Source organism: Oryctolagus cuniculus, chromosome 13 (assembly GCF_051225735.1).
Source record: "Oryctolagus cuniculus isolate XC-2025 breed Fujian yellow rabbit chromosome 13, ASM5122573v1, whole genome shotgun sequence".
NCBI lineage: Eukaryota > Metazoa > Chordata > Mammalia > Lagomorpha > Leporidae > Oryctolagus > Oryctolagus cuniculus.
The window spans coordinates 5,835,835-5,848,678 of NC_142879.1; the positions used below are offsets into that span (position 1 = coordinate 5,835,835).

Below are 12,844 nucleotides of genomic sequence, written 5' to 3' on the forward strand. Positions count from 1 at the left end.
CTTTTCTACAGATAACCAGCCAACTGGGAATTGCAATAGAAGGACTGGAGTGCTGTCTGTAGAGAGGCTGGGTAAAGAAAGATTACAAAGTTAGTTGAACAGAAGGAATGCTGCTCCAGGAGGAACTCATCAATGTCATCGGGATCCTTGAGGTCCAAGCCCAGGAGTCCCTTGCTCCTGGCCCATTTAGAAAAATACAGTGTTTAATGAAGCCTTTTTGGGAATTTATCTTAAAAAAGATGTAATATTCGGATCTTGTGAGTGTGACTTCTGCACCGTTCAGTAGATAACATGCCAGTGAAGTTACTAATAAAAATATGTTAGAACATCAGAATATGCAAACTACTGCTAGTGATAATTACACTAGATAAAAGTCATGAAATAAAATTGGAATACAGAAGACAGAAGATCTTTCACAGTATTAATTTAAGGATGTTTAATTTATTACTGAAAATATCATCACTGTAATGGCATAATTTAATTTCAAGTTATTTCACAATTGAAAATAATATATCATTGTCACAAGACTAATTGCCTTCCAAATGATTCATGGGTAATTCAGATCTCTCTGTTTATTGCTCAAGCGAACCATAATGTGACAAAATCATAGCAGGTTGGTAAAATAAAGTGTATTTCTTGTTCATGCTAAAGGCTCAGTTCAAGTCACTGGTCAGTGCCAGTGCCCATCATGGGGTAACTCTATAGTCTATTTTTTTTGCCTTTATCATATCATCAGTGACATTCAAAACATTCTAGGATCACTACTGTTTCAGAAGAGAAAGCATACAGAATTACCTATATGCTCTCAAGCTTCCACCAGAAAGTAGCAGAGGTTCAATTTAACTAAAACTGCTTAATCATACCTGTAATTGACAGAATGGAGAAGCAAAACCCTCCCATGTGACCAGAGGAAGGAGAAACATGTATCTCATTGTTCATCAGTAATACCCACCACACGGATATTCTTGATGCAGACTAACCTGTCTGCCCGTATGTTATCTCAAGATGCAGAACATGCATCGTCTCTGGTCCACCTCGTCCACAGCTTTCAATGCACCAGACTTAGAGATCTTCCTCTCCCTATCGTTGTATTTCTCTCACCACATCCTTGTCTATTCCAGTTTCCCTGTTCACTCTCAAGCTCCCTGTTCTCCTTTTACCGTTTATCCTCATCAAGTACTCATTTTACTCTTCAAATACTTAATTCAACTATTTTGTCCCAGTCCCAATAAATGTGGTGGGGGCCCATCTTCTGCTGCTCACCCAGGCACATTATCAGGGAGTTGGATCAGAATTGGAGCGTCTGGGACTAACTATAATGGTTGCTCACATGGGTATGCTGGCATCACAGGTGCTTCTTAACCAGTTGTGCCACAATGCCAGTCCCAAGAATGATATACTACTGCATTTTTAATGATCTGTGATTATCTCACCTTTTATTGTGTATGAATGAAATTTACATCTTTTCATTTGATGTCTGTTTATAGTCCAAATCTATATTCTTCCAGAACTATGGTCTTTTATCATTTTTACTTGTTGAACTCCATATTTAATGGCACATTAAGCCCTTTATTATAATGTGAATTAAAAATTTTATCTCAAAAATAATCTTTTAAATTATCAGACCTACTGTGGAAGCATAAGATGTCAAAGATTTGGGGGTCAATTCAAATAAAATCTTGAATCTCACAGGATTAAATCAGAAATCAATTAAATAATAAAGAAAATACATCTCTGATTATTTGAAAAGTAAGGAATATTCTTCTAAGAATTCCAAGGGAGGAAGGAATTAAGAAATATTTCATGAACTTGTAACAAAATCCCCAAATTTAAAAAAAATGATGCTAAAAGATCACTTAAAATGTCATTGTAATAAATATTCTGTACTTTGGAAATTTATATTCATTAAATAAAAGTTAAAAAAAAAGAAAAAAAGATCACTTAAAATGGTATTCACAATCCTGAAATACAAATGTTGGGAAAATTAACTCTGAAATTCTATTATCCCAATAGTTTCTGAAGAATTGAGACAAATAAAATAAAATAGACAAAAAATAGAAGGCAGCACCTGTCAAGGTTGATAACATCAACATGTAAACATCTGACTAAATCAACCAACAAATCATATATCTGTATAACAACAAAAAAGTATCAGTAATTGTCAACATTACATATATGGAGTTGCCAAAAATTTTATTAGCCTGTTTCCAATTGGATCAAGAAAAATATATGAAGGGTATAGGGTCTAATATCAGAAATGATAAAAGGAAATCATAGATCAAAAAACATTACCCAGATCACATGAGAACATCAGAAACACAAGTAATAAGTTTAGATGAAACAAGCAGGCTTCATAAAAAGCAAATTCTCAAATCTAATATAAAAAGAGGAGCAGAAAAGCCTCAAGCAAACTATTTATAAATGAAATTAGATACAAAAGACAACGTGGCCCAAGAATGGTTCAATTCATATATTTCTGTAACAAATAATGGTATTTTTAAATAATTTCTTTTGGTAAAAGAAAGAGAATAAATCCTTTTGAACTGATTTTCAGCTTACTCTTAATTAAAAAAAAAAACACTATGTTCTTTTATGTAAGTAAAATCAGAGGAAAATGTTTCACAAATATTGGTGCAGAAATTGCATCCAAAAACCAGACAAATAAAATGTAGCAGTTACTTTATACATTAAAGTAATTATGAACAAAAGGATTCCATAAAATAATGTTGAATTTAGAAATTATACAATATAATGCACACTATTAATAGAAGATTGGAATAAATTGTGAATTTCAAAAAATACAGAAACTGATAACATTAGTGTATTATGAAAGCATTATCTACGCTACTATAGATTGACAGAACTTCTATCATCATAAGTTGTAAAGGTATTGGTAATTATGTAAGTAGTAAACTGTGATAGCATCAGGTGTAGCAACAGTAATGGTTAGGAATTGTAGCAACAGTAGTAGTCACAGAAGCATAAGTATGAATTGAGAGTTCTGTATCTGAGATACTGAGTTTTCAGAATTTGTTTTTAAATTTTTGGATATTGAATATATACAATAAGATGTCTTGGGGATAGGAGCCAAGTATAAAGATGAATTACTTTTGTTTCATACACAACTTATACCCAAACCTTAAAGACAGTTTCAGGGGTTAGCCTGGTCGCTTAAGGGAACTGGTTGAGTCCCAGCTGCTCCACTTCTGATCCAGCTCTCTGCTAATGTGCCTGGGAAAGCAGAGGAACATGGCCCAGGTGATTGGGTCCCTGCACCCACATGGGAGACCCAGACGAAGCTCCTGGCTCCCGACTTCGGCCTGGCCCAGCTCCTGTAGTTGCAGCCATCTGGGGAGTAAACCAGCAGATGGAAAATATCTCTCCCTCTCTCCCCTCTGTCTCTGTAACTCAGACTTCCAAGATAAATGAATGAAGCTTTTTAAAAAAAAGGATAAGTTTAGACAGTATTCTGCGTTTGCCCGCGTTTTCACTGCAACTTGTACATAAGCTCTGATGTCCAATATTCTGCTTGGTGGTCTTATTGCCACTCAGAAATTTCCAGATTTTGGAAAATTCCAAATGTCAGACTTCAAATATTCAGGATGTTCTGCAGATAATTTACAAATATGATTGATATATGTTTCTGTACATCAGTTCTTCATTGCTTTTTCCTAATTTTGGATGAACACACAACACTTTCACATTTTCATGACCACTCCCATAAGCAGCCTTTCCTTTTTCTTTTCTTTGGATTTAAAACCTTCAAGCTCCACTGCTCCATTTCTTTCAACACAAAATAACACATCAATGTGAACTGCAGTCACCCGGAACTGCAAAACACCAGAGCCTGTTCTGTTCACTTCACCGCGTCTCAGACCCACGACCCATTTTCTCCATTCCATTCCCCCACCCCACCACCTTCTCAGCTTCCTTAGTCATGTTGTAAACCCTGCATAGTGTTTGTCTTTCTATGACATATACCAGAATGAATCTCTAGCTTCACCCATGTTGCTACAAATGCCAGGATTTTTTGTGGAATAGTAGTATTACATTGTGCAATCCATTACATTTTCTTTATCCACTTGTTAATCGATGGGCATCTCCATTGATTCTGCACCTTTGATATTATGAATAGTGCTGAAATCAACACGAGTGCAATATCGCTTGCATGCACTGATGTTAATTTCTTTGGTTGTGTGTAGAGAGGAAGTTGGGTCATGTGGTAGAAATAATTTTAGTTTTGTGAGGCACCTCCACGCTGTGCTCCACAGCAGCAGTACTAACTGGCATTCTCACCAGCCATGTGTAAGGTTCTCTTCTCCACATTCCCATCAGTGTATTTCATGCTTTTTTAAACTTTTTATTTCACAATAGATTTTTTAAAATTTTATTTATTTATTTGAAAGGCGAGGTACAGAGAGGGACAGGGAGAGGGAGAGGCAGAGAGAGAGAGAGGTCTTCCACACAGATGGCTGTAATGGCCAGAGCTACGCCCAGAGCTTCCTGGTCTTCCATGTGGTTGCAGGGACCCATGGACTTAGGTAATCTTCTACTGCTTTCCCAGGCCATAGCAGAGAGCTGAATTGGAAGTGGAGCAGTTGGGAGTCTAACTGGTGCCCAAATAGGATGCCAGCACTGCAGACCCCAGCTTTAATCCACTACGCCACAGCACTGCCCCAACCTTTCACAATAATTTTAAATTTACAAGACAAAATTGTAAAGTAGTACCAAGAATTCCCATGTGTGTCACACACAGCTTCCCCTATTACTAACATCTTTTATTAGTATGTTTGTCACAACCAAAAAAATGCACCCTGTTTCCCTTGTTTGTCTTTTTTTTTTTTTTTTGTAATATCCATTCCAGCCGGAGAGAGATGATATAACTCATTGTTCTTTTGATTTTCATTTCCCTGATGGATAGTGATATTGAGTTTTTTTTTCAAGTCTGGTTATTTGTATTATTTTGAGAAATGTCTAGTCACATCGTTTTCTCATTTTATAACTGGATTGTTGTTATTTCATTCTTTTTTCGAGTTCCTTATATATTCTGGATATTAATACTTTGTCGGATGTATATTTTGGAAATATTTTCTGCAATCCGGGAAGCTGTCTGTTTATTGACTATTTGGTTTACTGTGTAGTATCTTCCTCCTTGGATGTTCAGTGTAGAAGAAGATTCGTGTGTCTTTATCTGAGGACATTTCAAAATGTCCATGTAAAATGGAATTAAAAATAACATATTTTACATGAAATTTTTGAAGTGCCTTTGTAAATAAACCCTAAAATACCAAAGACAATGAAAAGTACGTGTAAAATCAGTACATCTATTGTAACATGGTAAATTCCTACATAATTTTTGAAATGGTTAGCCATTAAAATCTGATATAAGGAAAAATTAAACTTAAGAGCACAATGGGACAATTACAAAATGATTTATTACATATAATTGCATATTGTTCCACAGACACAAATAGGGAAACTCTAAGAACAGTAGCACGTAAGTTAGGGCTGATGAAGTATTTTCTATGGATGCATCATGAAAACATGAATTCTTCCATGGAAATCTTTAGTAAAAGGTGAAAGATTTACACAATCTGAAGAGAAACCAGAGTATAACATGTATTCCTTAAAACTACTTAAATTTGGGCAAGATGGCGGAATAGGAAGAGAGCACACTGATAGTCCGGGGAGAGATAGTTTAATAAAAGTGGAGATACTGCAGGTTCAAGGAAGAGTAGGGGAGGAAACAGCAGAAGAAACTCTTCCAGAACGCGTGATTCACAGCGGACCTGCGTGGAGAGCATGGGAGCCCACAGTTCAGGACACCAGCGGCAGACTCAACACACCAGCGCTGGAACGTGAGGTGAGCCGAACCTCAATAGCCTGAGACACCGGCAGGCAAGCGGAGAGAGGAGACTAGAGGGAACGACCCCCCCCCGGGGGGGGGGAGTTCACCAGGCTAACTGGAAGAGAGAGAGAGAGAAAAAAAAAAAAAAAGGTGACTGGTACGGACACGGGTTTCTCTCTCTCCGCTCACCTCTCAAGGGCGAGCAAGACAAAGAGCAGGTGCCATCTTGGACATACGTCATAAGCAGAGCGACCTCAGGTCTGCACCGGCCCTGAGCCTAGCAGAAAAACCTGACTCTGGGTGGGGTGAATTAACAGGAGATTAGGACCTAGTAAATTTGTAGTGCTACTGAACTGAGACTGTGAAAAAAGAGACGGTGGGGGAGAGAACTCACGGAATTCATGCGAGCACTCTCCAGAGATGCTACAATTCCGTAACTTTGGCAACCCAGTGGGAGACTGAAGGAGAATTTGAGCCCACTCTGAGGGCCGAACAGATTCCCTGTGTGGTCCTTGGGAAAGAGCTTCCGATCTCTGGCTCCTGTGGGTATATCATTTGCCTGCTAACTAGCTCCAACTTCGTTCAGCTGTGCGGAATTACTTCCCTTTTGAATCAAAAAAAAGAAAGAGAGAGAGAGAGATTTACCACGCCTAACCTGGGAGTGTCACCTTTGGCACACCAAACAGAGCTCTCAGGCCACACCCATCTCAAGCCCTAAGGCTCCATCAAAAACAGATAGTCCACTTAATCTAGAGTCATAGTATAACAAGAAAAAGCACCACAGTGAAGAAACCAAATATCTCCAATATGCCAAATAACAAATGCAAAAACCGAGGTAATAAAAACAAGGAAGTCACCATGACGCCCTCAAATGAAAAAGACACCCCAATTCAAGATTATGAAGATGATGACATAGAAGAAATGCAAGAAGCAGATCTCAAAAAATTGTTAAGAACATTAAGAAGTTCTCAAAAACAAATTCTTGAACTACAGAAATCCTTAATGGACAAGATAGAAAATATCTCTCGTGAAAATGAAATATTAAGGAGGAATCAAAATGAAACGAAACAACTAGTACAACAGGAAACTGTGATAGTGACTGAAGTGAAGAATTCAATAGATCAAATGAAAAACACAATAGAGAGCCTTACAAACAGAATGGGAGAAGCAGAAGAGAGAATATCGGACTTAGAAGACAGAGAACAGGAAAGGATACAGTCAGACCAAAGAAAAGAAGAGGAAATTAGAAATTTAAAAAATATTGTCGGGAATCTACAGGATACTATTAAAAAAACCAACATTCGGGTTCTAGGAGTTCCTGAAGGCATGGAGAGGGAGAAAGGATTAGAAGGCCTTTTTAGTGAGATATTAGCAGAAAATTTCCCAGGTTTGGAGAAGGACAGAGAAATCCTAGTACAGGAAGCTCACAGAACCCCTAATAAACACGACCAAAAGAGATCCTCACCATGACACATTGTAATTAAACTCTCCACAGTGAAACATAAAGAAAAGATCCTAAAATGTGCAAGAGAGAAACGTCAGATTACTCTCAGAGGATCTCCAATCAGACTCACAGCTGACTTCTCATCAGAAACTCTACAAGCTAGGAGGGAATGGTGAGATATAGCCCAGGTGCTAAGAGAGAACAACTGCCAGCCCAGAATATTATATCCTGCAAAGCTATCATTGTTGAATGAAGGTGAAATAAAGACTTTTCATAGCAAACAGAAATTGAAAGGATTTGTCGCCACTCGTCCAGCCCTGCAAAAGATGCTTAAAGATGTGTTAGACACAGAAACACAGAAACACGGTCATCAATATGAAAGAAGGTAAAGGAAGGAAACCAAGGAAGGAAACCTCACAGCAAAAGATCACAGGTTATTCAAAGCATATATTAGAACTTATCTTTGGCAAATGGCAGGGCAAAGTTACCACTTATCATGAGTCACATTGAACGTGAATGGCCTGAACTGTCCAGTTAAAAGACACCGATTGGCTGATTGGGTTAAGGAACAAAACCCATCTATTTGCTGCTTACAAGAAACACATCTTTCCAACAAAGATCCATACAGACTGAAAGTGAAAGGCTGGAAAAAGATATACCATGCCAACAGAAATGAAAAAAGAGCGGGCGTAGCCATCTTAATATCGGACAACATAAACTTTACCACAAAAACTGTTAAGAGAGACAAAGAGGGACACCATATCATGATTAAGGGATAAAAACAACAAGAAGATATAACAATTATCAATGTATATGCACCTAACTACAGGGCACCAGTTTATCTAAAAGATTTATTAACGGACTTAAAGGGAGACTTAGACCCCAATACAATAGTACTGGGGGACTTCAATACTCCACTCTCAGAAATAGACAGATCAATAGGACAGAAGATCAACAAGGATACAGTAGATTTAAACGACACTATAGCCCAAATGGATCTAACAGATATATACAGAACTTTCAATCCTACAGCTAAAGATTTTACATTCTTCTCAGCAGTACATGGAACCTTCTCTAGGATTGACCACATACTAGGCCATAAAGCAAGTCTCAGCAAATTCAAAAGAATTAGAATCATACCATGCAGCTTCTCAGACCATAAAGGAATGAAGTTGGAAATTAGCAACTCAGGAATCCCTAGAGCATACTCAAACACATAGAGATTGAACAACATACTCCTGAATGAACAATGGGTCATAGAAGAAATAAAAAGAGAAATCAAAAACTTTCTGGAAGTAAATGAGGATAACAGCACAACATACCAAAACTTATGGGATGCAGCAAAAGCAGTGTTAAGAGGAAAGTTTATATCAATAGGTGCCTACATCAAGAAATTGGAAAGGCACCAAATAGATGAGCTTTCTATTCACCTCAAGGATCTAGAAAACCTACAGCAAACCAGAGACCCAAATCTAGTAGGAGAAGAGAAATAATTAAAATCAGAGAAGAAATCAACAGGATTGAATCCAGAAAAACATTCCAAAAAATCAGCCAAACGAGGAGCTGGTTTTTTGAAAAAATAAACACAATTGACACCCCATTGGCCCAACTAACTAAAAAAAGAAGAGAAAAGACGCAAATCAATAAAATCAGAGATGAAAAAGGAAACGTAACAACAGACACCACAGAAATAAAAAGAATCATCAGAAATTACTACAAGGACTTGTATGCCAGCAAACAGGGAAACCTATCAGAAATGGATAGATTCCTGGACACATGCAACCTACCTAAATTGAACCAGGAAGACATAGAAAACCTAAACAGACCCATAACTAAGACAGAAATTGAAACAGTAATAAAGGCCCTCCCAACAAAGAAAAGCCCAGGACCAGATGGATTCACTGCTGAATTCTACCAGACATTTAAAGAAGAACTAACTCCAATTCTTCTCAAACTATTCAGAACAATCGAAGAAGAGGGAATCCTCCCAAATTCTTTCTATGAAGCCAGCATCACCTTAATTCCTAAGCCAGAAAAAGATGCAGCACTGAAAGAGAATTACATACCAATATCCCTGATGAACATAGATGCAAAAATCCTCAGTAAAATTCTCGCCAATAGAATGCAACAACACATCAGAAAGATCATCCACCCAGACCAAGTGGGATTTATCCCTGGTATGCAGGGATGGTTTAATGTGTGCAAGACAATCAATGTGATACACCACATTAACAGACTGCAGAAGAAAAACCATATGATTATCTCAATAGATGCCGAGAAAGCATTTGATAAAATACAACACCCGTTCATGATGAAAACTCTAAGCAAACTGGGTTTGGAAGGAACATTCCTCAATACAATCAAAGCAATCTATGAAAAACCCACAGCCAACATCCTATTGAATGGGGAAAAGTTGGAAGCATTTCCACTGAGATCTGGTACCAGACAGGGATGTCCACTCTCACCACTGCTATTCAATATAGTTCTGGAGGTTCTAGCCAGAGCTATTAGGCAAGAAAAAGAAATTAAAGGGATACAAATTGGGAAGGAAGAACTCAAACTATCCCTCTTTGCAGACGACATGATTCTTTATTTAGAGGACCCAAAGAACTCTACTAAGAGACTATTGGAACTCATAGACGAGTTTGGCAAAGTAGCAGGGTATAAAATCAATGCACAAAAATCAACAGCCTTTGTATACACAGACAATGCCATGGCTGAGGAAGAACTTCTAAGATCAATCCCATTCACAATAGCTACAAAAACAATCAAATACCTTGGAATAAACTTAACCAAGGACGTTACAGAGCTCTACGATGAAAATTACAAAACCTTAAAGAAAGAAATAGAAGAGGATACCAAGAAATGGAAAAATCTTCCATGCTCATGGATTGGAAGAATCAACATCATCAAAATGTCCATTCTCCCAAAAGCAATTTATAAATTCAATGCAATACCAATCAAGATACCGAAGACCTTCTTCTCAGATCTGGAAAAAATGGTGCTGAAATTCATATGGAGGCACAAGAGACCTCGAATAGCTAAAGCAATCTTGTACAACAAAAACAAAGCCGGAGGCATCACAATACCAGATTTCAGGACATACTACAGGGCAGTTGTAATCAAAACAGCATGGTACTGGTACAGAAACAGATGGATAGACCAATGGAACAGAATTGAAACACCAGAAATCAACCCAAACATCTACAGCCAACTTATATTTGATCAAGGATCTAAAATTAATTCCTGGAGCAAGGACAGTCTATTCAATAAATGGTGCTGGGAAAATTGGATTTCCACGTGCAGAATCATGAAGCAAGACCCCTACCTTAATAACCAGAATCTACAAAGAGATCAAGAATCTCCACAAAAACAAAACCAACAACCAACTTAAGAGATGGGCCAAGGACCTCAATAGACATTTTTCAAAAGAGGAAATCCAAATGGCCAACAGGCACATGAAAAAATGTTCAAGCTCATTAGCAATCAGGGAAATGCAAATCAAAACCACAATGAGGTTTCACCTCACCCCACTTAGAATGGCTCACATGCAGAAATCTACCAACAACAGATGCTGGAGAGGATGTGGGGAAAAAGGGATACTAACCCACTGTTGGTGGGAATGCAAACTGGTCAAGCCACTATGGAAGTCAGTCTGGAGATTCCTCAGAAACCTGAATATAACCCTACCGTTCGACCCAGCCATCCCACTCCTTGGAATTTACCCAAAGGAATTTAAATTGGCAAACAAAAAAGAGGTCTGCACCCTAATGTTTATTGCAGCTCAATTCACAATAGCTAAGACCTGGAACCAACCTAAATGCCCATCAACGGTAGACTGGATAAAGAAATTATGGGATATGTACTCTTTAGAATACTATACCGCAGTAAGAAACAACGAAATCCAGTCATTTGCAACAAAATGGAGGAATCTGGAACACATCATGCTGAGTGAAATAAGCCAGTCCCAAAGGAACAAATACCATATGTTCTCCCTGATCGGTGACAACTGACTGAACACCAAAAAGGAAACCTGTTGAAGTGAAATGGACACTATGAGAAATGGTGACTTGATCAGCATAGCCCTGACTGTTAATGAACAACTTAATACATTATCCCTCTTAGTAGTTTTTTTTATCTGTTCTACTTGATATGACTGGTTTAATTCTGTAATTAATACATAGTTATTCTTAAGTGTTGAAAATTAACTGAAATGTGATCCCTGTTAAACATAAGAGTGGGAATAAGAGAGGGAAGAGATGTATAATTTGGGACATGCTCAAGCTGACTTGCCCCAAATGGTAGAGTTAGAAACATACCAGGGGATTCCAATTCAATCCCATCAAGGTGGCATGTACCAATGCCATCTCACTATTCCAAGTGATCAATTTCAGTTCACAATTGATCATAATGAAAGGACTAAGAGTCAAAGGGAGCACATAAACAAGTCTAGTACCTGCTAACACTAACTGATAGAATAAATAAGGGGGAGAGTGATCCAACATGGGAAGTGAGATACTCAGCAGACTCATAGAATGGCAGATGTCCTAAATAGCACTCTGGCCTCAGAATCAGCCCTAAAGGCATTCGGATCTGGCTGAAAAGCCCATGAGAGTATTTCAGGCATGGAACTCCAAGACACTTTGGCAAAAGATCTCTGTGAGTGAGATCCCAGTGGAAAGAACAGGTCATCAAAGAAGGAGGTACCTTTCTCTGAAGGGAGGAGAGAACCTCCACTTTGACTATGACCTTGTCTAAACAAGATAAGAGTCGGAGAACTCAGAGGGCTTCCATAGCCTTGGAAACTCATGACTGGAGCATAGGGAGATTACTGATGCCATAGACAGGAGTGTCAATTGGTAAAGTCAACAACAGGAGTCACTGTGCACTTACTCCTCATGTAGGATCTCTGTCCTTAATGTGCTGTGCATTGAGATTTAATGCTATAACGAGTATTCAAACAATATATTTCACTTTGTATTTCTATGGGGGTGCAAACTGTTGAAATCTTTACTTAATGTATACTAAACTGATCCTCTTTAAAAAAAAAAAAAAGAAATTATCAATTCCCAACTTGACTCTCACTGGGATTAAACATGACAATAGGTCTGATCTGATTTCATCATCATTTAAAAAATCATCTATTATTTTTCACTTTATGTTTCTGTGTGGGAGCAAACTGTTGAAATCCTTACTTAATGTATACTAAGCTGATCTTCTGTATATTAAGATAATCGAAAATGAATCTTGATGTGAATGGAAGGGGAGAGGGAGTGGGAAAGAGGAGGGTTGTGGGTGGGAGGGACGGTATGGGGGGGAAGCCATTGTAATCCATAAGTCGTACTTTGGAAATTTATATTCATTAAATAAAAGTTTAAAAAAAAAAAGAAATGAGCATGGAAGTTGAGCTGATTTGGCTTTTAAAGGTGTACAGCCAGGGGCCAGTGCCGTGGTGCACTGGGTTAATCCTCCACCTGCAGCGCCAGCATCCCATATGGGCACCAGATTCTAGTCCCAGTTGCTCCTCTTCCAGTCCAGCTCTCTGCTGTGGC

General features: G+C 38.1%; 1 pseudogene; it reads right to left on the reverse strand.

Annotated features, from left to right (window-relative positions):
* Positions 1–5,491: 5,491 nt before the first annotated feature.
* Positions 5,492–5,614, reverse strand: LOC127483661 (U5 spliceosomal RNA; annotated as a pseudogene).
* Between the last annotated feature and the right edge of the window lie 7,230 nt (positions 5,615–12,844).